Below are 27479 nucleotides of genomic sequence, written 5' to 3'. Positions count from 1 at the left end.
TCACCTCGTTAAGAGACTGCAGTGTGACATTTTGATTTGTTGCCTCTTTCTTGATTCTTAGATTGTTTATTTAATCATTCTTACCTTGACACCTTTCTGCTTTTATTGTAGGGAGCGATTGGGGGTATTAGATCTTGAAATAGCTACTTTTGGCTATGTAATTGGTGACCGTGGCTTTTATTTTGTAACTGTCACATACAAGCTTATTTATCTTAAGTCACATTTTAGTTGATGGTTTCCCTTACTCTGTTCATGTATCTGTCATCAGTTTTCTCTGATCAGTTACTCTGCTCAGCCACATGAGGGAAATAAACTTTTTGTAAGAGCCAGAATTCCCAAGTACAGTAGTCAATAAGAATGAGCATATGGTATGCAGATTACTTAGTCACATCTTATCTTTGACTCCTACCTTCATCATGTAACTTGCGGTGCTGTGGGGACCAGATCTTGTTATTGTGGCTATTGTATATTTGTATTAACGTCTTTCTTCATAAGTTCACATTCGGTGAACCCGACAAACCAAAAATCTCTGTAAGAAGTGATTTGTGGAATCGGAAGATAAATTTCAAGTGAATGCAGTAGTAGTAGTTGAGAGGGTTTCTTCCCTGTGTTCTTGAAAATGGGGTAATAAGAATGTCATAGCACATTTCTCACGGCAGGGGAAACAAGGCAGGAGAGGATTTATTTCAGGAAAGTTAAAACTTTCTGACAGTAAGGCTGCAAGCCTCAGAACTGTAACTCGTTTGTGCTTACATCAGTATTGGTAATGACCATGTTCAAGCAGTCTTTTTTTTTTCTTCTTTTTCCTTTTTGGCAAACGTATCCACTTTGCACTGGATTTGTTGCTGTCAGCAGAGAATGAGTTGAGCCATGTTAGTTCTTTCTTGCCCTGAATTCTTTAAGCTCTTGATTTGGTTAATTATAGATCACTAAAACGGAACCTTTTGGATGCAGGCATGGTATTGTGGGAGCAGTAGGACTCTTTTTGCCAGTTAGGAAAGTACAGGCTTGCAAAATGTTCATTAAAACAATTGGCAGAATGATCCTAATATGGTTTACCATCAATTGACCTTTTATATTCCAGGAAATGTTAGAAGCATTTTTCTTTTTTTCTTTATTTTAGAGAAAGAGCTTGTGAGTGCAAGCAGGGGAAAGGGGCAGAGGGAGAGAGAGAGAGAGAAGTATCCTAAGCAGTGCAGAGCCTAACATGGGGCTTGATCCCTGGGATCGAGACCTGAGCTGAAATCAAGAGTCTGTCTCTTAGGGGTGCCTGGGTGGCTCAGTTGGTTAAGTGTCCGACCTCGACCTCGGCTCAGGTCATGATCTCATGGTGTGTGAGTTCAAGCCCCTCATGGGCTCTGTGCTGACAGCTCAGAGCCTGGAACCTGCTCTGGATTCTGTGTTTCTCTCTCTCTCTGCTCCTGCCCTGCTCACACTCTTTGTCTCTCAAAAAGTGAGTAAACGTTAAAAAAAAAAAAAAAAAAAGGTCTGTCCCTTAACCGACTGAGCCACCCAGGCACCCTTATAGGCATTTTTCTAATCCTGACAATAGCACATTGAGATATAGGTAGCATTATCTCCATTTTACAGATAAGGAAATGGGGTTCTGAGAGGTAAAGTGCCTTGCCCAAGATTATACATCCAGCAAGCTGCAGAGCTAGGACTTAAATCTGTTTTAAACCTTTGCTTGTTTCCAAAGCCTGTGTCCTTTTTATTATACCATACTGATTCTTTCTAAATTCTTAGATGCTGGATTCTGGCCTTCTCCCAGAAGTGTTTCAGAATACTTAGTGACCTCTAAGGTATGCCTGTCTGCCCTAAGGTTTAGGCCATTCAAAACCAAAGTTAAGGAGGGTCTGAGTCAGGGTTCTAGGAATAGGAGAGAAAATAAATGTACAAATGTAGAACCTCAAAAAATTGTAAAATTATAAGGAAGAAGCGCATCTTACATATATAAAAAGGTGTTTCAAGATCAATGATGCATTTTCACATTAGTAATCTGAGAAATTTATCCTTATTTTTAAAGTTATAGGGGCGCCTGGGTGGCTCAGTCGGTTAAGTGTCTGACTTCGGCTCAGGTCATGATGTCACGGTCCGTGAGTTCGAGCCCCGCGTCGGGCTCTGTGCTGACAGCTCAGAGCCTGGAGCCTGCTTCAGATTCTGTGTCTCCCTCTCTCTCTGACCCTCCCCCGTTCATGCTCTGTTTCTCTCTGTCTCAAAAATAAATAAACATTAAAAAAAAGTAATAAAGTTATAAGTAAATCTGGAGTACCTGAAGAATATGCTCTTCCTTTCTGTCCTACTAATAGTTTTCTCCCTGTTCTTTAACTCTCACTTTCTCTGTGAATCAGTCCCTAATTAGGCGTTTTGAAAATTAGAAGGAGAAGCATACTGTTATGTATTCCAGCTGTGTACCAGGTACTGTATCAGAGAGCCCTGCATACATTGTTTTAGTTAATCCTCCTATGAGCTCTCCTTGTTTTATTGAGGAAACAGAGCTGAAGAGATTAAGGAATTTGTCTCAAGGTTCCACATTTAGTAATGTGATGGAGCTAATAGAACTCTACTCTGATGCAAAAGCCCAGACTCTTGCTTTTCAGTTGAAGTTTCATTTCTCTGTTCAAAGCTCAGATTGAATATTTTATTTTATTTTATTTTATTTTATTTTATTTTATTTTATTTTATTTTATTTTATTATTTTATTTTGTTTTGTTTTGTTTTGTTTTAGAGAGCGCATGAGCAGGGGAGGGGCAGAGAGGGAGAGGGAGAGAGAGAGAATCCCAAGCAGGACTGACAGTGCGGAGCCTGACATGGGACTCGAACTCACAAACTGCGAGATCATGACCTGAGCCGAAACCAAGAGTTAGCCACTTAACCACCTGAGCCACCCAGGCGCCCCATCAGATCGAATCTTTTAAATTTTAGTTAATTTGTATATTTTTTTGTGGATGTTTTTGTTATTTCACCAACAGGCAATTTCTTTTTATTTATTGAGGTTGTTTCATGGTGTATATACCATATATTTATTTGAACACTTATGAGTTTTCTGAGAATGTAGCCCTTATTTTATATTAGTATGATTTGTGAATTCTATTCTCCTTGCTCCTGGGAAAGACTGAATATTAGGAATCTGGGAGGTTCCTCAGAGCTGAAGTAGCAGTTGTGTATTTGATGTCTTGTCCAGCTAATTGAAGAAATGGGTATAGTTCATGAAAAAGAGAGTTTCTTTATTACAGAAAATGTTTCTCTACCCCACAATGAAAGGGGGGAGAAAAGATTTATTGGAAACTTTATTTAGACTCTTTGTTGAGTTGAGTTTATAAAGAATATGCAGTTTCTCTCGTGGTACCTTTGTTTAAAAAATTGAGAGATGTACAACTGAGGTGGATGGGAGAACAGTCTTAACAGTTGCCTCGATCCATCACCCTGCTCTTGTGTTCAGGTGGTATGTACAATTAGAGGAGCTGAAATTCCATTTACCCACTAAGAGGTTAAGTAAGCTTGATCAGGTTTCTCGGGAATTTGTAGTAGCTTTTTATACTGTGAACGACCTATGGCCTGAGAGTGAGAGAGCAGAGCTGAGGAGAAAGTGGTGGATTGAAATTTTTTTTGGTAACGGTTCTGAGTCTAAAACTATTTTGATTAAACTAAATAATTTAAGACATGATGTGTATGATCTGCAGTCTCCTCTTTTCCAGCTATATTCTGCAACAGTTCAATTAGCCGTTTTCCTTCTTGGACGTTGGACACTTGGACGGCGTTAATAGCTGGTCATTTCGTATCCTTTTCTTTAAGGGTCTATCAATAGAAATGTATTGGTTTGGAGCCCAGGGTTTTTTGGGTTTTTTTTTTTTTTTTGGCTCAGAACCTATATTAAGGATGGAGACAGGTTCTAGAGCTGGTTGAGTTTCTCTGAGTATAAATCAGACTTTTCCTTAAAGCCTTTCTGAATACTGCAGAGCTGTCGTTGAGAGTTAAGTGACCTGAGGCTAAAACTGGCTTCATCTTCCCTATAAACTTAATCTCCCGCAGTGCTCCATGTGAACCCTTTTGATCACTCTAACAGAGTTGATGCTGTTGACTACCTTTTTTTGGAAACTCTTCCCTTGGCTTCAGTTATGACTCTTCACTTGTGGCTACCATTTACTGAATACTTTACTCTCTGCCCGGCAGCTATCTCATCTCATTTAATCCTCATCACAACTTTATCAGATGAATATTATTCTCTTTATTTTACAGATGAGAAAATACAGGCTCAAAGAGAATAATTAACTTGCTCAAGGCTTTGCCAATCTGTGATGCCTTTGGGGTTAGTGAGATGCCCGTAGCAACAGTGGGAGGCTTTGCCACACTGCCAGCCCCCTCCTTCTCTGACTGTTCTCCCATGTGAAATCTGCTTAAGTTATTGCTGCTGCTGTTAAGACCACTCTGCAACCTTCGGGATCTCAGAATCTGTTCTCAGAGAGAAGGCCTAAACCATCATGCCCCACGTCCCTGTTTACCTCAATCACTGTCTGACATCCAGTTACCCATTATTTTCTAATACTCATTCCCTACCACTCTCTTCATCCTCTCAGCTAATCCAGTTCCCCCAAATCTTTCCACCATGTCCTCTACAACTTCCCCCTCCATTGTCAGTAAATCCCCATGAAGTATCAGCCTCTAGCAGCAAGATCAAGCTACAGGGGCAACAATGGGGGCCCTGTTCGTGTGGCACCTGGTATCCAGAACTGTAATGGTATAGCTCAAGCTGCAGCATCTCCTGCTTGACATTAGCCATCACATCTTTGCCAAGCCCATTCTGTGTGTGATTTGGGGTGCTCTTTTTAGCTGTGTAGTCCCAAAGCAGCTTTTCCGCTCTGAGAGCTGAACCATGGAGCTGAGAGTTGTTAGAGGAAATCAGAAAACCAAGCAGATTGAGGTCACTGTGAATTCATAATTGTCAACCTCGTGTGCATAATCAGCATTGCCTAACAATATTACACATTTCTCTAGTAAGTTCGCTTTCCTACTCACTGCAAATGACTGTTTCAGGCCATCTCTATATCCCGTCTTTCATGTGTTCTTTTTAAATCAGTGATATGCCTTATACTTTAGTATAAAAACAGAAGCCCCCCCCCCCCCCCCAAAGGAAATGCCTTCATCTTTATACTTCTCAAATTGACAAACCTACCTGCAGTTGGGGCTCATCTTTTTCTCCTTACCTCCTGTTGGATAGAGGAAGCATCCTTCATTCTGCCAGAGACCTGTCTCTTTCAGGTGCTCTTCCCACATTCTCCTGTCTTCTTAAAGAACTTTTTCCTCTGATTATTTTCTCTTTCTACTAAAGCCTTTCCTACAGTCTTCCAATTTGTGCTAATCTCTCCCATTTTGAAAACCCTGTCCTCTACCCCCCATATCTCCTTTCTGCTTCTATCCTTTCTATTTCCTTTCACAGCTAAGCTGCTTAAAGGGGTTTTCGTCACATACTATATACAGTTTTTCTTTCCACAAACTCTTTAACCCACTCCTACCTTAATGCTCTGACCAGAATAAGATCTTCTTGCTAAAGTTGCTAATATCCATCAGATTGGGAAACATGGTGGTCTGATTTTTCAGTCCTCATCAAGACCTCTTGGTAGGTCTTACCCAAACACTTTCCTCTCTTGGCTTCCACAACACTGCCCTTTACTGTTTTCCTCTCACTTCTCTGGGCGCTCCTTCTCAGTCCCCTTTGTTGGCTTTCTCCTTTATCCTGAGCCCTCTGTTCTTTCCATTGTGTTTTCTTCCTAAATCATCCACATCATTCCTATGCCTTTAAGTATCATCTACATCCCAACAACTCCCCAAATTATTTCTTTAGCCAAGATCCCTCTCCTGAATGCCAATTTTGTGTGTGTCCAAATGCCTACTTGCGGTTGCACTTCAAAACTAACATGAACAAAGTGGGTATTTTTATCTTTCTAATTCCCAAAATATATTCTTGTTTTCTTACGTTAGTTAAGATGTTTACATTGTTTACATTGTTTTTTCTTTCTTTTAAAAAAATTGTGTTTAATTGCACAAGTAATGCCTAAGTATTTTCTTACAAAATAATTCAGTCTAATGAAGCAGAAGTCCTTCCTTGGCCCTCAGCAAGTCTCATTGCCCTCCTCAGAAGTGACTCCTGCTATCAATTTCTTTCTTGACTTTTTTTTTCTGACCTTACATTCAGAGTTGTGCATAGAGAAATTTGTAGTTTTATAATAATAACTTGTACATAAATAAAGCATACTATTATGTTTGTAGGTTGTTTTTTTTTTTTCACTTGGAGTTCTTTCCATATCAATATACACAGATCTATCTCAAGTCTTTTTAACCCTGAATTGACTTCCAAAGTCCATACCATTGTTCTTTATTAAATCATTCTTCTGTTGATGCACATTTAACTTAATATTTTTTCTTTATAGACAGTGCTGTTGTAATTACCTGTATGCATTTTTGTGTGTGTGCATGTGTAAATGTTTCTCTAAGGTAGATACCTAAAAGTAGAATTCTGATGTTGAAAGATATCTATGATTTATTTCTTTATTTCTTTCTTTATTTAAATTAAAAAAAAATTTTTTTTTTCAATTTATTTTTGAGAGAGAAGCAGAGCACGAACAGGGGAGGGGCAGAAGGAGGGACACAAAGAATGTGAAGCAGGTTCCAGGCTCTGAGCTGTCAGCATAGAGCCCGACGCAGGGCTTGAACTTGTGAACTGCGAGATCATGACCTGACAGAAAGTCGAACACTTAACCCACTGAGCCACCTGGGCACCCCGAAAGACATCTACATTTTAACAAAATTTTTTTTAATGTTTATTTATTTTTGAGAGAGAGAGAGAGAGAGAGCACAAGCAGAGGAGAGACAGAGAGAGAGGAGGACACAGAATCCGAGGCAGGCTCCAGGCCTTGAGCTGTCAGCACAGAACCTGATGCGGGGCTTGAACTCATGAGCTGTGAGATAATGACCTGACCCGAAGTCAGACACTCAACCAACTGAGCCACCCAGGTGCCCCTACATTTTAAACTTAATGCCGCCTTCAAAAATGTAGTACCATTTTACACATCAATTAACTATAAACAAGATAACCTTTCACCACATCTTTACCAACCACTGGATTTACATCTTTCATGAGGAAAATCATTTACTGTTTTTATTAGCATTTTTTCTGCTTAACAGTATTTATGAGTAACTACTATGTGCCAAGTGCTAGGGATACAGCAGTGAATAAATTAGAGGAAGATCTCTGCCATCTTCATGTTGGCTTGTAGGAATTCTTTATGTTTTGGATATTAATTATGTATATGTTGCAAGTATTTTTTTTCTGTTTTATTTCTTACTGACTTGTGACTTTATGAATTTAGAAGTTTTTCTAAGATTTAAAAGAAAGAAAGGAACACTTAGGTGGCTCAGTTGGTTGGGAGTCCAACTCTTGATTTCTGCTCAGATCATGATCCCAGGGTTGTGGGATTGAGCTCCAAACCCCACGTCGGGCTCCATGCTAAGCTTGAAGTCTGCTTAAGATTCTCTCTCTCTCTCTCTCTCTCTCTCTCTCTCTCTCTCTGTCTTTCTCCCCCCGCCCTTCTGCTCCTCACCCCCACTCACTCGTGCATGCTCAATCTCTTGCTCTCTAGAAAAAAAGTTTTTACATAGTCACATTGGGCATTGTTTTCCTCTATGGCTTAAACATTTTGTGTCTTAGAGTGGCATTTTCTACCCCAGGCTTATAAACAAATTATTTTATATTTTCTTCAACTGTTTTTATGGCTGTGTTTATTATATTTTGGTCCTCAGTCCATCTGGAATTCATTTTGTTTGTTATGTAAGATAGGGATTATTTTTTTTTTTTTGTTTGTTTGTTTGTCTTATTTTGAGAGAGAGAGAGAGAGGTAATCCAAAGCAGGCTCTGCACTTTCAATACAGAGCCCACTGTGAGGCTTGATCCCACGAACTGTGAGATCATGACCTGAGCTGAAGTTGGATGTCCAACTAACTGAGCCACCCAGGCACCTCGATATAGGGACTACTTTGTGATGTAAAATAGATCTATTTGTCCCCAAATAAAATTTAATATTTTACTTTTTGGGGTTTGTTTTCTGTGTTTTTCTCTTTAACTTGTCCTTCTTCACTGTTCTCATTTCTTTACTTTTACCTGGACACATAGAAGTAACTTCTGATTGAAGACTGTTTAACTCAAGAATGGCACTAAAAATTTGCCATCCTTGTACTAAGTGCTTGTAATGAGTAATTCATAGAAGCACTTGCTATTGTAGCAAATTTTACATATTTATAAGGATAATTATGTTTGTTCTTGTTTAGTGGATATAGATTTATGTTTTCATAGAATTTGGAGCCTCGATGATACCTCAGATACACATCCTATGCAGCAGTGGTCTACAGAGGAACTCCCCTTCTGCAGTTATACTAAGTTGGAAAAATGTGTGGTCCTTTTCCAATATGACACCTTATTTTTTTTAAGTCATTGCCAGGAACTGAATACATAATAGGGAGAAGGAGATTATAGGAAGAAGAAATTTTGCCCTCATTGCATAATTGTGTGCATTCACATTTCATTTTTTTTGTTTCTATCTTGCAAAGGTAGACATTACCTGCTCTAGGTTAAAGACAGACTTCTCTTCCTACCAGGTAAATAAAGTGTCTTCTTCAATAAAATTGTTGGATAAAGCTTGACTGAGTCTAGTCTTGGGTGACTCTGCTTTGGGAGACAGAAATAGAATAGGAATTTTTATTATATTCATACCTATTGTTTGTATAAGGAAGAAAAAAGATGATTGGTCTAATGCTAATTCCTTTTTAGGACCTTTGCTGGACTATATTATAGAAACAGGGAAGCACCTTTACTACTTCTGAATACTTCTCTAATAATCTCCCCTAATGTATTGTGAACTACTTTTGTGCAAAAAAACCTTTTATGTGCTGTGAGCTAAACACTGCTAAGTGGTAGGACTATTAAATCAGCAAAATATCATTCTTGCTCTCAAGGAGAGGGTAGGGAATCTAGATATGAAAATAAATAAATACAGTCTGATGTGATATGAGCAATACTGGAAGCAGGAATCATTGCAGTTTGAAGAGTTCAGTATTGAAATGGGGTGTATCACCTTGGGAAAAGTACTTGGCTGCCTACCCAACAGGTTTCACAGTGTAGCAGAACCTTTTTGAAATTTCCATGTTCTAGCTTTACAAGTTCTGAAATTCACATTTTTAGTACACTTAGAGGTCATTCACTTCTTAGGCTCATTCAAAACAAACTCACAAGAGACGCGTATGTAAAACAAAATGGTAATTTCTTAGATGTAGAATGCTCACGCTGATGTGATATACATGCCGGCAGAGGATACTCTGGAAAATCTACCTAGGAAGTGTAGTTAGAGGCAGTTTATTAAGTTTGGAATCCTTTAGGTCCTTGCTACTCAAACTGGTCCATGACCAGAAGCATTGACATCTCCTGGGAGCTTGTTAGGAATACACAATCTCAGGCAACTCTAGTTCTGTGTTAGTGTGTACCCACCAGAACCTTAGTTTTTTATTTGTTGTGTAATACTGGCTTGGCAGTTGGTCTTATTTCATGCTTCTTTTCTGAAACCTCAGAGTCGAGAGGCAGGAAAATCATTTTCCGTTTTTTTGGAAGGGTAGATATGTATAATAAAGCTTGTTACAAGACTTGTAATAAAATACTTGATAGACACAGAGTCCTAGAAACACAGATGAGCACAGATACACAAAAACAAACACATCCAGAGATCCCTTACATGAAACAGAACCCCTCACAACCCTCTACCCAGACCCTTCGTACACACAGACCCATACCCACACCCACAGAGAGACTCCATGTATCTCCATAGAGAGTCCCCAACAGTTACCCACAGAGATACCCCTCACAGAACCACGTACACCCCGGACCCACCCCCCAACAGAGATACACACATGCACATTGACACTCAACAAGTAATGCTAAGAACTCAAGATTTTCATGAGACTTGAGTAGTTTTTTCCATATTTTGAGGAGAAAGGACAAGTATACTCTTTAAGGTACTTTTAACTGAGGCAGAAATGTAGCAAAAAACAGACAGGCTGCCGTTGGGTCTGCACAACCATGAATGTTACAAAGTCATTTTTATTTGAATTCCTGTTTCTGGAACTGCTTGTTCCTGGGCATCATTTTCAGTTTGATGTACTTATCATGCTTGGATGGAAAAGTCATTCTCTTATTATCTCTTAGGAGTTTGCATCCTAGGTTGCTGGTTAAGCAGAATTCCATGTTCAGTTCCTCTTGGTACTAACGGACACACTCCTCGATGCGTGAATCTGCCCAGGATTGGAAGATCCAGAAATACTGCACCTACGTGGAGGACTCATACTGAGTCCTCTGTGGGTGTGTGGGTCTGAAGAATGTAGGGCAGAGAGGGAAAATTATGTTAAAACTAGAAAGAGGTGTAATTTTGGTCTTCTTATCTCTTGGCTCATTCATAGTATGGATTTGCATAAGACCTGTGATAAAACTTAGGATGACTCAGGGGGATAATTTAGTTGTAAGTTAAAAGATTTTTAAACTATGCTGATATTGGCAGAGGATGGCACGTTGATTGTGTTGGTTGATAAAAGAGATGACTGGTATCAACATAGCCAGATTTTTTAGTTCCTTGGGCAGCATTCTGTAAGAAGAATCTTGTTAGGGAAAAGGAGACTCTGACACGTACAGCATGTTTCTGCCTAAATACTTGAAAGTTTCTATCACAATAAGGGAGTTAGGCACCAGAGAGACATTGCTAGAATAGTTTTACAAATGTAGGTTCCAAAAAGATAAATATTTTTCTCTTGCTGTCTGGTACATGTACATGTTTTCATTTGACCAAAAGCCTGTTAAATTTTTTTTCAAGCATATGGAAGAGTACCGAGAAGATTGAACACTGCCCAATTTAACAAATGTTAGATTTTGCAAAATTTTCTGTAAATACTTTTAAAGACCTAAAACATTGTAGATAAAATTGTAGAGCCTTTTGTACCCCTCCTCTATTCCCTTTCTTTTCTCTTCCTCCATCACAGTGGTAAATGCTGTCTAAACTTTGCTATTTATTATTACCCTTCGTGTTTTAACAGCTTTACTGTATATTATCAATATCAATTGTATGTCAATCATATATAGCACTGTTTTGTGTGTTTATAAACTTAACATAATGTGGTACTATAGAGTAGATACTATTCTGCAACCTACTTTTTCCACTCATCTTTATTTTGAGTTTTAACCAATCCAATACATGTAGATTTTCTAGTTGAGTCATATGTAGTGCTTCATTGTGTGACTGGATCACAGTTTACCCATTCCATATTAACGTTTTCTCTCTTTTTTTTTTTTGAACTGGGGTGAACATCCTTAAATCATGTTTTCTTACCATGTATAATAGTTTCTCTAGGGTATATATCCCATAAGCAGAATTGCCTAAGGTATACCAACTTTACCAGACTCTCCCAAATTGATTTCTAAAGTGTTTTTTTGGGGGCGCCTGGATGACTCAGTCGGTTAAGCGTCCAACTTGGGCTCAGGTCATAATCTCACTGTTTGTGGGTTTGAGCCCCATATCGGACTCTGTGCTGACAGCTCAGAGCCTGGAACCTGCTTTGGATTCTGTGTCTTCCTCTCTCTCTGCCCCTCCTTCGCTCATGCTCTATCTCTTGCTCAAGAATAAATAAACATCGGGGCACCTGGATAGCTCAGTCGGTTAAGTGGTTAAGCGTCTGACTTCAGCTTAGGTCATGACCTTGCAATCCATGAGTTTAAGCCCCACATTGGGCTGTGTGCTGACAGAGCCTGGAGCCTGCTTTGAATTCGGTGTTTCCCTCTCTCTTTCCCCCTCCATTGTTCACGCTCTGTCTCTTTTTCTCAAAAAAAAAAAAAATAAAATAAAATAAATAAATAAATAAATAAATAAATAAATAAATAAAGTGGTTCTATTAATACTTGTTTTCTGAATCCTTAATAATATGTGGTATTGTCAGATATTGAACTTGTGTCAGTCTGGTAGAGTTGTGAAATGATACCCCATTTAATTAACATTTCCTTGGATATTTAGTGGGACTGAACATCTTTTAATATGTCTGTAGTCCATTTGTATTTCCTTATTTGTGAAATGTCTATATTCATACATATCCTTTCTCATTTTTCTTCTTATTTTTTTAAAATGTTCTTGTTTATTTATTTTTGAGAGAGCGTGAGTGGGGGAGAGGCAAAGAGAGAAGGAGATAGAGAATCCTGAGCAGGCTCTGCTCCATGAGACCCTGGGATCATGACCTGAGCTGAAATCAAGACTCAGAAACGCAGCCGATTGAGCCACCCAGGTGCCCCTCTTTTCCTATTTTTCTTTTGGGGTCTCATTGGTTTTCTTACTGATTTAGAAAAGTTCTTTATATATATTTGTTCTAATCCTGTATCAGATATTTGTGTTGCAAATAACCTCAGGTCTGTGGCTTGTCTTTTTTACTTAATATGACTTTTATACAGAAGTTAAAATATGTAGGGGCTCCTGGGTGGCTCAGTAAGTTACGCTTCTGACTCTTGATTTCAGTTCGGGTCATGATTTCACAGTTTGTGGTTTCAAGCCCTGCGCTGCATTGGGCTCTGCACTGACAGGGCTCGGAGCCTGCTTGGGATATTCTCTCTTTGTCTCTGTCTCTGTCTCTCTCTCTCTTTTCCCCTTACCCCACTCATTCTCATGCTACTGTGTGTGCTTTCTCTCTGTTTTTCTCTTTCTCAAAATAAATAAATAAACCTAAAAATACATATATAAAAAAAGTTAAGGGGTGCTGGGTGGATCAGACAGTTAAGCATCTGACTTTGGCTCAGGTCATGATCTTGCAGTTGGTGGGTTCGGGCTCTGCGTCAGCCTCTCTGCTGTCCGCACAGAGCCACTTCAGATCCTCTGTGTCCCTCTTTCTCTGCACCTCTCCCGCTTGTGTGCATGCTCTCTCTCTCTCTCTCTCAAATAAGTTAATATTGAAAAAAAATTTTTAAGTTCAAATATGTAATGTAAAATCGATCATTTTTTTCCTCCATGTAGTTTGTCCTTTTTGATTCTTGTTTTAGAAACTTTTCTCTATCCTGATATGAAATGCCACTTTCACTGTCACACATCCTCTGTGTCCATTCTGTTTCTGGGTTGTGTATTATGTTCCATTAGTCTCTTCGTTGATTTCTTTACCAATATCACACTTTTTTTTAATTGCTAGAACTTTATAATAACTCTTACTTTCTTTGGATATGTTCCTCCTAATGTATTTAAAACTTTTTAACACCTTTATTGAGGTAAAATTTACATAAGATAAAGTTTACCCATTGTAAATTACAATTGAATGGCTGTTAATACATTTGTAGAGTTGTTTTTTTTCCCCCCACTATGGTAAAAAATAAACAGTAAAACCTTGGTTTGCGAGCAGAATTCGTTCCGGAAACATTCTTGTAATCCAAAGCACTTGTGTATCAAAGCTAATTTCAAGAACCATTGGCTCAGTTGTGATCATCTGATGTTTGGTGTCATGTACTGCTTCTATTGCAAGATATCGCTCATTCATCAAGTTAAAGTTTATTAGTAGTGTTTGCTCATCTTGCATAACACAGAATAAGTTACTTGCAGTCTGAGGTTTTACTGTATATAAAACATAAAATTTACCATTTTAAGGTATATAGGTCAGCAGTTATTAAGTATATTCCCATTGCTGTAGAACTATCACCACCACTCATTCCTAGCATTTTTTTAATCTTCCCGAATTGAAACTTCATCATACCCATTAAACTCCTCATTCTCCTGTCTCCCCAGCCCCCAGCAACCACTAGTCTACTTTGTCTCTATGAATTTGACTACCCCAGGTACCTTGTACAAGTGGAATTGGATAGTTTTGTCCTTTTGTCTCTGGCTAATTTCACTTAGCCTGTTATCTTCAAAGTCCATGCATGTTGTAGCGTGTGTCAGAGTTTCATTATTTTTTAAAATTGAGTAATATTTCAGTGTATGTATGTACAACATTTTGTTTTTCCGTGCATTCATTGATGAACACTTGGGTTGCTTCTCCTTTTGTCTGTTGTGCATAATGCTGTTATAAACACGAGTATACAACTACCTGTTTGAGTTGCTGCTTTTTTTTTTTCCAATTTTTTTTAATGTTTATTCATCTTTGAGACAGAGACAGAACATGTATGGGGAAGGGGCAGATAGAGAGGGAGACACAGAATCCGAAACACGCTCTAGTCTCGGAGCTGTCAGCACAGAGCCTGATGCGCGGCTCGAACTCACCAACCTGAGCTGAAGTAGGATACTCAACCGACTGAGCCACCCAGGTGCCCTGAGTTGCTGCTTTCAATTCTTTGGGTATATGCCCAGAAATGAAATTGCTGGATCATATGATAAGTCTATTTCTGATTTTTTGAGGAACTGCCATACTGTTTTCCAGAGCAGTTATATATTAAGTAATCTCTATACCCAACATGGGGCTCGAACTCACAACCCTAAGATCAAGAGTTGCATGCTCTTCTGACTGAGCCAGCCAGGCTCCCTCATCATTTTATATTTTTACTGACATCATACAAGCATTCTAATTTTTCTACATTCTCAACACTTGTTTATTTCTTTATTAGAATAACCATCCTAATGGGTATGAAGCAGGTAGAGTTTTAAAATCACACCATGGTCCAATTTAGGAATAGTTCTGTTTCCCCTAGAAGTCCCTTTTGCCCATTTGCAGTCAATCACTGCTCCCAACTTCTCCAGGTAGTCACTGATTTGCTTTCTTTATGTATTTGCCTTTTCTGGAAGTTTCCTATAAATGAATCATACAATATGTGTCTTTTGTGTCTGGCTGTTTCACTTAGGGTAATAATTTTTGAATAATTTATTCATGTATCAATAGTTTTTCCTTTTTTATTGCCAAATGGCATTCCATTGTATGGATATACAACATTTTATTTATCACTTTACTAGTTGATGGATGATTCTGGATTATTTTCAGCTTTTGGCTATTTTGAAGAATGCTGCTGTGAACATGGATAAGTCTTTGTATGGATGTATGTGTTAGTTTCTCTTGGACAGATATCTAGAAGTGAAATCGATGGGTCATGTGTTAAGTTTATGTTTAACTCTTTAAGAAAATGGCAAACTTTTCCAAAGTGATCATACAATATTACAATGCTACTAGCAGTTTATGAGTATTTCATTTTCTCTACATCCTTGTAACACTTGGCATTGTTTTTTTTTATTGTAACCATTTTAGTGGTTATGTAGTGCTATGTTATTATAGCACTATATCATATAGTATTTGTGTTTCTCCATGACTGGTAATGTTGAGCATCTTTTCTTGTGTTTATTAGCAATTTGTATATTTTCTTCTTTTTAAAAAAATTTTTTTAAGTTTATTTATTTTTGGGGGGGAGAGAGAGAGAGAGAGAAAGAAAACACAAGTGGGGGAAGGGCAAAGAGAGTTGAAGACAGAGAGAATCCCAAGCAGGTTCCACACTATCAACACAGAGCCCACCACAGGGCTCCAACTCACAAACCAAGAGTTGGATGCTCAACTGACTGAGCCACCTAGGTACCCCTGTATATCTGCTTTGGTGAAATGTCTGTTCAGATCGTTTGTCCATCTTTTTTTGTTGTTTGTTTTTGATTTTTTTTTTTTTAATTTATATCCAAATTGGTTAGCATATAGTGCAACAATGATTTCAGGAGTAGGTTCCTTAGTGACCCTCCCCCTCCCATAACCCCTCCAGTAACCCTCAGTTTGTTCTCCACATTTATGAGTCTCTTCTGTTTTGTCCCCCTCCCTGTTTTTATATTATTTTTGTTTCCCTTCCCTTATGTTCATCTGTTTTGTCTCTTAAAGTCCTCATATGAGTGAAGTCATATGATTTTTGTCTTTCTCTGACTAATTTCACTTAGCATAATACCCTCCAGTTCCATCCACATAGTTGCAAATGTCATTTGTCCATCTTTAAATTGGGTTGTTTTCTTCTTAACTGAATTGTGAGACTTCTTTCCATAGCCCGAATACAAGCCCTTTTTCAGATACATGATTTGCAAATATTTTTTCCTAGCCTGTCTTTTCATTTTCCTAATGATGCATTTTGAAAAGCTAATGGTTTTAATTTTGATAAAGTCCAATATATTACTTTTTAAATAGGTTGTACTTTTGGTGTTATGTCTAAGAAATTTTTTTAAATTTTTTTAAAATTTTATTTTAGAGAGAGAACGTGAACAGGGGAGTGGGACAGAAGGAGGGAGGGAGAGAGAGAGAGAGAAAGAGAGAGAGAGAGAGAGAGAGAGAGAGAGAGGAATATTAAGCAGGCTCCATGCTCAGTGCAGAGCCTGACACAGGTCTCCCTCCCATGACCCTGGGATCATGAGCTGAAATCAAGAGTCAGGGCTTCTCAACCAACTAAGCTGCCCTGGTGCCCCATGTCTGAGAAATCTTTAGTTCAAATTCACCAAAATGTTCTCCTATGTTTTCTTCTAGCAGTTTTATAGTTTCAGATTTTATATTTGGTCTGTGATCTATTGTGAGTTGACTTTTGTGTCTGGGGTAAGATATGGACCTAATATTTTTTCCTTTATATAGATATCCTGTTGTCCCAGCACTTTGTTTTTTTGAAAAGACTATTCTCTGCCTATTGAATTGGCTTGATACTATTGTTGCCTATCATTTGTCTGTAGATATGTGGGTGTATTTCTGGATGTTGTGTTCCAGTGGTCTGCTCGTTTATCTTGATGCCAGTACTATACTCTCTTGATTATTGTAGCTTTAGAGTAAGCATTGGAATTGGATAATATAAATGCTCCTATTTTATTATTCTTTTTCAAAATAATTTTGACTATCTTAGGCCTTTTTAAATTTCCATACAGGGCGCCTGGGTGGCTGAGCCTTCAGCTCAGGTATGATCTCACAGTTCATGAGTTTGAGCCCCACATTGGGTGAGCTCAAGCCCCACTTTGGGTAAACATGAGCCCTGCTTCTCTCTCTCTCTCTCTCTCTTTCTCTCTCTTTCTCTTTCTCTTTCTCTTTCTCTTTCTCTTTCTCTTTCTCTCTGCCCCTCCTGGGATTCTCTCTCTCTCTCTCTTTGCCCCTTGCTCACTTGCACTCCACCCCCCCAAAATAAATAAATAAATAAATAAATAAATAAATAAATTTCCATACAAATTTTAGGATAAGCTTGTCAATTTCTACAAAAAAACCTTGCCAAGATTTTGGTAAGGATTATGTCAAATCTATAAGTCATTTTGGGAGAATTCCCATTTAAGTGCTATTGAGACTTAAAGTCCATGAACATGGAACCAAACTTTTATTTATTTATTTATTTATTTAAAAATTTTTTTTTTTTTAATGTTTATTTTTGAAGGAGAGAGAGAGAGAGCGTGAGGGGCGGCGGGGACAGAAAGAAAGGGAGACACAGAATCTGAAACAGGCTTCAGGCTCTGAGCTGTCAGCACAAAGGCCGACTCGGGCTTGAACTCACGAACCGCGAGATCATGACCTGAGCTGAAGTCAAACACTTAACCGACTGAGCCACCCATGTGCCCCATGTGGAACCAAAATTTTAAACAAGCTTTTTTTTTTTTTTTAAAACAAAGATTAGTGTATATCATGTGAACTTAAAAAGAACATTTGGATTAATTTCTGTATATTTCTGAGAGTTTTAGGGATACTTAATTTGTATAAGCACTTCCTTGTCTTTAGGCCAACTTTAGTAGAACTGCTTTAAAAGATTTTATATATATATTTATATATTTATATATTCATTCATTCATTCATGTATTCATTCATGCATGCATTCATGCATGCTTTAGCTCATGACCCTGATATCAAGAGTCGCATACTCTTATCAACTGAGATAGCCAGGTGCCCCTAGAAATTCTTGTAGATAAAAGTCCAAATCTTCAAAGGTACACCTATTTCAGTGTGACTCCAAACCAGCAAGCCTTTTTATGGCTTAACTATGGACGCAAAAGGCATCCCCAAAGAGGATGCAAAAGATGCAGACCCCTTTAAGAGCCAGAGTTACTGCCAAAGATAGCCTAAGCATTTTTTGTTAAGAACCTCCTTATGACAAAGGACACGAAAGACAAAGATACAGGAAAACAATGACTTTTTCTGGAAGGCTAAGGATAACTAACTAATGGGTATCCGAAAGCAAATTCATGACAGTTACAATCCAAAGAGCTAATTCTTACAAATGTTTTTCTCCTGCTAATCTGAATTTGGAAAAGAAGGTACAAGGAGAAGTTCACCATCTTCTCCTGAACCGACAAAACCCCCAAATCCAGGAGACTGACTTTGGTAAGAATTCTTACCTTTTGCTGGCCTTTGTCAGTTGCTGGAGTATTTTTAGCTATAGTCTACAGGGCTTGTGGGGTGTCCCAGCTGTTCCTTCACGGTCACTAAAACTAAAATAAACTAAAACAGAAAAAAGTCCTTTTTCTACTATCCTCCTTGGCTTTCTGGCTGGGACCCTGTAAATTGGACTGACAAAAGACAGACTAATAAGAGCAAAGTACACAGGGTTATTTATTTAATACAAGTTTTACATGAGATGAGAGCCTTCATAAAAAAAATGAAAAAACAAAGAAATGGTTAAACGTGAATGTTTTTGTGTTAATTTTGATGAAGAGTGGAAAGTTGTGGCAAAATGTTCTAAGACAAAAGGGTCTGAGCTAAGGGTAATAAGCTGGGGAAATTTAGCAAGGCCTTAATATTCATTATGTCAAGGTGCCGTATTTTGGGTCAGCGTGTTCTAAACCTCATCAATAATGATGGTAAATCACATAGCTTGATAATGATGATATCCAAAAGTAATTATTTCCAGTTTGAGTATACCCATTAATGTACATAGCTAATTCTAGATTCTTTTTCTTTTCCACCTTCTGAATTATCATAGTTATTTATCAGTTTTATGGTCTTTATGAAGGGTCTTTTGGGTATTCCAGAAATTGATTCATTTTTTTACCACTTCCATCAGGGTAATGTCTTTAAAATTCTTCTGTTGGTTAGTGGGCCCACTTTTTGTTCATTAGGTATTTGGCTTGCTTTTGGTGGATTTTCACAATTTAATGCTAGCACATGATAGGTGCTTAATAAATGTTTGTGATAATAGAGCTGAACCGCATTGTGAACCATTGATTTGTAACATACTTCTCTCCCCTCACCAGCTCACCACCTCACCACCTCTGTCCCTTGAATGAATGTAACTCCTGATGCAGTCGCACACACGAAAGCTTAAGTATTTTCAGCTCTTGTATGTAATATTCTTGGTTAGATTCTCTGTCAGATGACACTAGTGATTAAGCCTTTGGAAAGAGCCCAAGAGTTTTCAGACTCTCTGGCTAGACAATAGCAACAACAGTGGGTCGTATACACTGACGTGATGATACTTGGCAATTCTAAAGCAACGCTGTTTTTATACAGGAGCATCAGGTTAAACCAGTTAAGACTCCTTAGGCTGAAAACCTACTTTGTAGATTTTATAGTTTTATTTACTTTTTTTTTTCTCCAGAATGGTTTCCTTAAATATGTAGCAGAGATCATGGTAGATACGTATTTGTACTCAAAGATTGAGATGCTCACCAAGAGGGCTGTTGGCTTAAAGGGAGCGAGGACAATGAGTATTTTGGGGTTCACAGTTAGACTCTTGAAGCCTCTGTCCCTATTTTGGGGAAAAAAGGAAGGGCACCCTAGGAAGGTTGGGACCTTGCCAAGATGTAGAGCAGTATCAAAGAATACTGTCTTTAGAGCACTTATAAATTTGAATTAGTTCTTACAATAGCACTGTGGTAAGCAATTATAGTTTACTAATGGAAAGGCCAAATAAAATGAAATTCAATTAATGTTTGTTAAATGTCATTAAGCACTCTACTTAGTGTTTGTCCAAAGCTCCAGAGCAGGCAACTGTAAATGCAAAATCCAAATGCTGCATTTTGCCAAGAGAGCATTTTGGTCTCTGTATCTGTAAATATAAATACTTCCTGAATTATAAGATTATAGTACAGAAATTTTCTTTAGTAGAAATTAGAATGCAAGTGTTTCAAAATATGCTTATTTAGGTCTTTATGTTTCATGAATTTTCAAGTAAAAAGTCAGAATTAGAAAAACAAGAAACAAACTTAACTTATAGTTGTATCTTTTTTAGTGACGTGTTATGATTTAGTCAAATCAAACACAAGGTAAAAAACTGAACTTGAGTTCTTGTTCTATAATACTTCAAACAAATGCTTATTTGACTGAATCATAATATGAGCACTTGGTTAAAAAGTATTACAGAATACGAAGTCAAGTTTCATTTTTTACCTTATGTTTGAAATGTTATAACATCTAAATGAAGGGTCTTAGCTGGTGTCCCCGTGGAAATTGAAGGAGGGAGTCAAGAAATAGCTTTGGAAATTATTATGAAGGTCCTAGTCATAACGGTAGCTATTCTTAGAACGATTGTAGGGGGTCAAATGAGATATACTTGGACACAAAGCACCATTAATAGGAAGAAGAAAATGTTGGTAAATTACGTTATTATCCTATAATTATTATTAATTATTAATATTACATATAATTATTATTATATTATCCTATAATAATATAATTTTACCTTTGTATAGCTCTTTATATTTTTTAATCCAGTTAAATCCATCATTTTATTTGGTACTGGAATAGAGTTTGAAATATACTAAGTGACTTCTTAACATGTTAATTTCAGGGATGCTATTACTTTTTTTTTTTTTTTCCTTAAACTATGATTAAAAATACTAGATACTTTAGGGGCACCCGGGTGGCACAGTTGATGGTTAAGCATCTGACTCTTGATTTCGGCTCAGGTCATGATCTTCCAGTTCGAGGGATTAAGCCCTGTATTGGGCTCTGTGCTGACAGTGCAGAGCCTGCTTGGGATTCTCTCTCTCCCCCCTTTCTCTCTGCCCCTTTCCTATTCTTTCTTTCTTTCTTTCTTTCTTTCTTTCTTTCTTTCTTTCTTTCTTTCTTTCCCTCTCTCTCTCTCTCTCTCTCTCAAAATAAATAAATAAATAAACTTTACCCCCCCCATACACACAAACAAAACCCAATACTTTACATTTAATTATTTTGTACTTGATTGGTACATTGCTAACATTTTTCAAAGGAATATCAATTTTGTTGAAACTAGAGCCCAAGTGTTTTAATTTTCTTATCCTGGTCTCTTTGTTGTACCATACTACTGTAAAACGATCAATCTTCATTAAGTCCTAGGTCACTTTTTATTTAACCTGGCCAAAACAATGTTCTCTAAGAGCCTTATTTCAAATATCTAATTTTGTAAAGAGATTTGAAGGCAACATTATAGCTACTCTTCTGTTTTCTCTGAGCTAGGTCATAGGTTAAGGAGGGGAAGAGAGAAAGAGTTCAGAAGTTTGAGTAAAATCGTAGAGGCACTTGGGTGGCTTAGTTGGCTAACTGACTTCAGCTCAGGTCATTATGTCACAGTTCATTAATTCGAGCTCCACATTGGGCTTTCTGCTGTCAGTGTGGGCCCCACTTTGGATCTTCTGTCTCCCACTCTCTCTCTGCCTCTCTCTCTTTCAAAAATAAATAAAGATTAAAAAAAGAAGATTAAAAAACCCACAAAAACTTTTTAAAAAAGTGAGTAAAATGGTGAAAATTTAAAGTAGTTTTTTGTGGAGTATGAGCAGGGTCTCAGAATTAATCAGACAGTGTAGAATGAAATTTTCTAGTAGTCACATTTTAATTAATTAGTTAATTGATTTTTAAGTAGGCTCCACACCCAATGTGGGGCTCAACCTCATGACCCTGAGATCTAGAGTCGCATACTCTACCAACTGAGCCAGCCAGGCATGCCCCATAGTAGTCACACTTTTAAAAGTAAAAAGAAGTAAAATTAATTTTAACAACATATTGTATGTAACCCAACAAATCCAAAATGTTATAATTTCAATATGTAATCAATATAAAAACTGAGATATTTTGCCCTTTTTTAGATTTAGTCTTCAAAATTTATTATGTTATGTTTTGGCAGCACATTTGATTTTGGACTAGCCACATTTCAAGTATCCATCAGCTACATGTGGCTAGTGGCTATCTGTTGAAAAGTGCAGTTCAAAAGTAAGTAAAAAGTAATACATTTTGAGCTGCATAGATACTGTCATCTATTATTTACATGAATATATTATTTTTTCTAACAGTTTTTGAGGATAAGGCAATTTATTTGCTAGACCTGGCTTGATGAACTCAAGGGAAGTTGATACATTAAAAAAAAAAAAAAAAGTGAGATCCAGTTAGAAGGAAGTTTATTCTACAGGAGGAGGCGGTGCCAATACTAAATTTAATACAGCATCCTATATAGATACATCCACCTTGTCATATGAAAGCTATGTACAACTGTATATATCCTTTAAAAGTATAGAAAAGGTAGTATATTACATACAGCATTCTGTATCTTGCTTTTTTCCCACTTAATATACCTTGGAGCTGCTTTGTTGTTTTTAAAGTCTATATTATATTCCATTGTATGAATGTACCATAATTTATGTAGCCAATTTGCTATTTATAGTTGTTTTCAATATTTTGCCCTTAGAAACAGTGCCATAATGAATATCTTTGTATATATGTGTTGAATACATATGTGAATACCTGTAGAATAAATTCTTACAAGTGAAATTTCTGGTTTAAAAGGTAGGTATATATTTCTTATTTTATAAATATTGCCAAATGCAATAGAAGTTATACTAGTTCACACTCTAGTAGTGTGAATAAACTTTTTCTTAAATAGAACTGATTCTCCGAACTGAGTCTTAGTAGCAAACAAAATTTATAGATTTAAAACATTTTAGGGGCGCTTGGGTGGCTTCAGTTGGTTAATCACAGGTCTTTGGCTCAGGTCATGATCTTGTAGTTTGTGAGTTCGAGACTTGCATCAGGCTGTCTGCTCTCAGCACAGAGCCTTCTTTGGATCCTCTCTCTCCCTCTCTCTCAGCTCCTCTCCAGCTTGTTCTCTCTATCTCTCAAAATAAATAAATAAACTTTAAAAAAGTGTTTTTATTGTGCTATTCTAATAGAAGAGGCATAGGTAACCACCCTTTATCTTGAGATGATCCTTTTTTTTTTTTTTTTTCCTTTTAATGTTTATTTTTGAGAGAGAGAGACAGTGTGAGCAGGGGAGGGGCAGAGAGCAAGGGAGACACAGAATCCCAAGCAGGCTCCAGGCTCTCAGCTGTCAGCACAGAGCCCGATGCGGGGCTCAAACCGACAAGCTGTGAGATCGTGACCTAAGCCGAAGTTGGAGGCTTAAATGACTGAGCCACCCAGGCTCCCCTTGAGGTGATCCTCTTGAGCTACCTCAGAGGAACCCCTCAGGTTCCAGAGTATAGATTGAAAACACTGATTGTAATCCAGCTCCTCTTACTTTATGTATGAAGAAAAGGGTTCCAAAGAGATGGAGCTATTCCTCCAAGACCTCCTAAAAGGAGAAAAATAGGAAAAATAGGAATGGCTCTGAAATGTCTATGAAAGGAATTTCTTAGTGTTCTCTGTAACAGACTGACCTCAATTAATGACTTTTAAAGAATCAGACCTCTTAAAAATAGCACTTGGTGTTTGATTTTGTTTTCATAAGCTTCATGGTTAGTGGAGACCTTGGCAGCTCCTGGCATTGGAGTAGAATAGGGAACTTGATTGATGATTGGGGGGGGGGGGCAAGGGAGAGAGTCCTTGCCTTCACGTTTCTTTTTTTTTTTTAATTATTTTTTTTTAGAGAGTGTGAGCATGAGAGAGGGGCAGAGGGAGAAGAGGGAGAGAGGAGAGTATGAGCAGGGGAGAGGGGCAGAGGGGGAGAGAGAGAGAGAGACAGACAGATAGACAGACAGACACAGACTGAATCTTAAGCACACTCCACAGAGCCCAAAACGGGGCTTGACCCTGCAACCTTGGGATCATAACCTGAGCTGAAATAGTCAAGACATTCGACCAGCTGAGCCACCCAGGTGCCCCTTTGCCTTCATATTTCTGATGTGGCAACAACTGATCTGAAAAGCAAAGGGGCAAAGACTCAGCTGAGGAGGATGAGGTGGTATAGGAGAAAAAAATCTAGAGTGCCTAGTCCAGTGCCTGGTCCATTGTAGCTGCTAGTTACGCTAGTTCTGTGTTAGTGGAAGTATAGATTGGTCTAGCCATTTTGGAAGGAAGTAATCAGATTATACATTATGTGTACTCCATGATCCAGAAGCTCTTTCCCTAGGTGTATATCTGAAAGAAATTCTCACAGTACATAACTGGTTGTTCATTACGGTGTTACATGTTTATGGAAAATGTAGTTGTTGTCCTTCTCTTTCCCCAATGATGGGTAAATTAGGATAGATTTCTACCACTAAGAATTATCTAGCAATTTGAAGCAGTGGACTACATGTGCACAGGCAATGTGATGTCTCTTAAAAACATGATGCTGAATAAAACAAAGAAACAGACTGGGATATGTAACATAATAGCATTTATATAAATTAAAAAATGCATTAAGTAAAACACTGCACAGTTTGTAAGAAAACATGTGAACATGTAAATATATTACAGTGACTGCCTAAATTGAGGGCTAATGGGAGTGGGATAAAGGAGAATAAATAAAATAAAAATATGTAAGTGTAAAATTTCATTTCTCTAGTGAAGTGATGTTGGAAGCATCTACTAGTTGACTAGGAGGATATCTACAGACCACTACCCTGTGTCTCCCATTGTTATTACCTTTGGGAATAATTCATTCTTTCTTTCTTTCTCTCTTTCTTTCTCTCTCTGTTTCTTTTTCTTCTCTTTTCTTTTTAAATGTTTATTTTTGAGAGGGAGAGAGAGAGAGAGAGAGAGACAGAGTGCAGGCTGGGGAGAGGCAGAGAGAGAGGGAGACACAGAATCCGAGGCAGGCTACAGGCTCTGAGCTGTCAGCACAGAGCCTGATGCGGGGCTTGAACTCGAGCTGTGAGATCGTGCGTGACCAGAGCCAAAGTTAGACGCTTAACCAACTGAGCCACCCAGGGGCCCCAGGATAATATTTTCTGATAATAAATTATCGTTGGAACATTTTTGTTGTTAATCTAGCTATACTTAAAGTGAGTGTTTGGTATTCGCGTTTCTGAAATCTTCCTCTTTTTTTAGCCTTTATTTCCTCTTCACTTTTTCTGTTACTATATGTTCTGTTTGGTTGTTACTTAAATACAGAATATACTAGCCTCATTGTTTATATCTCATTTAGATACTACGTATATTACCAGCACTATATGTTGTCATTCTTAGAAGATGATACTGATACTTAGTGATGAGTCATATGAGATCTTTTTCAGTGTCCTCTTAGATAATGGCTTTTTTTTTTTTTTTTTTAATTAAAGGAAGGGAAAAAATACTTGGAATAAAGAACTGACTAGTTTGATCCATTACCCTATATAAAACTTATGTTATTTATCTTGCTTTTCCTAAGAATCTCTGCTTAGGACAGATAAAAGTACTGACTCCTAGAGAGTTCCCTGAGGTAGCAGTAAGATCTTGGGTAGAATATCATATAAGAAACAACACCCCCTACCTTTTTGCAATTTTTGTTGCTAGAACTACTCTTCTTTTTGTAGGTCACGAGCTTTTGAGTAGCCTGAGTTTGGGGTTAGCCTTAATTGAGGTTTTGGTTGTTAATGTGTACCACCCAGTCCGGTGCTCCAGATTAGCAACTGGAGAAAGGAGCTGTGATGGAATTAAAGTAACCTTGGCAACCATTATAATGTAAATGAGCCTTCTTGGGAAGGAAGTTGAGAGCGTGGGCACTTGTTAGGGCATTCCTTTTAGCTTTTCAAGTAGAGCTGACTAGCATTTTGCTATTTTAAAATCCTGGTGTAGCTGCTCCTCAGACACCGTCAGATCAAGTTCTGTGCCATTCTAGCCTTTTTGAGTTTTCTGAGAAGCTAATACCATGTTTTAATAAGTATATAAAGCAAAATGAATCTCAAAATGATGTGCTTATGCTCTTCATACACGTGAAGACCTCTTTTTCCTTTGCTAACATTGCCTTTTTCTCATTGCCTTCTGCCACTAGCATTGCAGCAGCTCTGCCCCAAATCTCTGATGCACAAAGGAAGCCACTTAAGTTTCCGGAGAAACAGTGTGGTGTATACCTAACAGACCCTGTGGCCAAGATTTAGCTTATGATAGAACTGGTAATGCCAAGGCTACAACTTAAGCAGTATAAAAGAGACAAATCCTCGGTTTCAAATCTTAATTTTTTTGTTTTAGCCTTTAGGCTTTAAGAAAAAAAATTCTTATATGTTTGGAGTTTTAATGCAGGCTTACTCTTTGTGGATTTAGAGATTGGATGATGAGGGGAGTAACAAAAGTGAAACCAAAATTATGACCAAACTGGGGTTGAGTTGCTAAATTAAGTACTATACTTGTTTACCGCCTCCCTGATGAGTCCAGTGGTTTTAACAAAACTTGTGAGTGAAAAGCTTGGGTTTCTTATTGAAGGTTAACCATTGTTATGCTGTTGGTGCTGAGCAAATAGCTTCCATCAGCCTCGGTTTTCACTTTGTAAAGAGTGAAAACAAGGACTCTTTCCATTATGGGGAAATATTTACAAACGGAATAAAATAGAACTAGTGGTATGATCAAGGATATCATCTGATGTAAGGTAAATTCTAAAATTTAGGGTAATATGTCTCACATATCCTCCGTAGCTTCTTTCAGTTAAGGCTTTTAAAACATATTATTAGTTCGGGGCTCCTGGGTGGCTCAGTCAGTGGAGTGTCCAACTTCGGCTCAGGTCATGATCTCATGGTTTGTGGGTTTGAGCCCTGTGTTGGGCTTTGTGGTGACAGCTCAAAGCCTGGAGCCTGCTCAGGATTCTGTGTCTCCCTCTCTCTGCTCCTACCCTGCTCACACTGTCTCTCTCTCTTTCTCTAAAAAATAAACATTAAAAAATTTTTTTAAAGAAAGAAAAAAATGTTGTTATTTTGATTTTTAAGTCTTCTTCCTCCAACCTTACCTTTTTGTTGAGTTGTCATTCAGATCACCTCAGATAACCTTTTATAACAACTGTCTTTGTTGGCTTAGCCATCCATCAACAGGTAAGTTGATCTTGAAGTTCAAATATCTGAGCATTTATTATATGAAAAGCTTGAAACTGTGTGCATGGAGAATAAATTTAAAATATGTAAAAGCATAATTCCTACCCTTTAATAGTCATTCAAATACTTGGAAACAGCTCTAAATGTTCCTTTTCCTGCATCAGAGCTTCTCTGTGGAAATCATTCCTGATTGTCTTGGTCATTCTTCATATGATTTAGTTTGCCAGCCTTGTTACCACCTTCCTGGTTATCCTTTTCCAGATTTATTATATATGGTTAGTGTCACCTGTAAGAGGTCATATACTGAATCATGATTCTAGGATGTTGCTTGACCTGTTGCAGTTTTCTTCTTTGTACAGG

General features: G+C 37.8%; 1 protein-coding gene and 1 long non-coding RNA gene across 3 annotated transcripts in view; one reads left to right on the top strand and one right to left on the bottom strand.

Annotated features, from left to right (window-relative positions):
• Positions 1-27479, top strand: part of AHCYL2 (adenosylhomocysteinase like 2) — a 169363-nt gene that overhangs the window by 2695 nt on the left and 139189 nt on the right. The window lies entirely within an intron of this gene.
• On the bottom strand, positions 10124-25740 carry LOC147583066 (uncharacterized). The gene is made up of 2 exons (XR_015245029.1): positions 25592-25740; positions 10124-10409 (listed from the first exon to the last, which is right to left on the bottom strand). It is a non-coding gene; the product is annotated as an uncharacterized LOC147583066 (long non-coding RNA).

The sequence above is a fragment of the Puma concolor genome, chromosome A2 (assembly GCF_028749965.1).
Source record: "Puma concolor isolate L17-30 chromosome A2, mPumCon1.1.hap2, whole genome shotgun sequence".
NCBI classification, from domain to species: domain Eukaryota; kingdom Metazoa; phylum Chordata; class Mammalia; order Carnivora; family Felidae; genus Puma; species Puma concolor.
The sequence above is the reverse complement of the archived record's forward strand: the minus strand, read 5'-3'. Positions and strand labels throughout refer to the sequence as shown.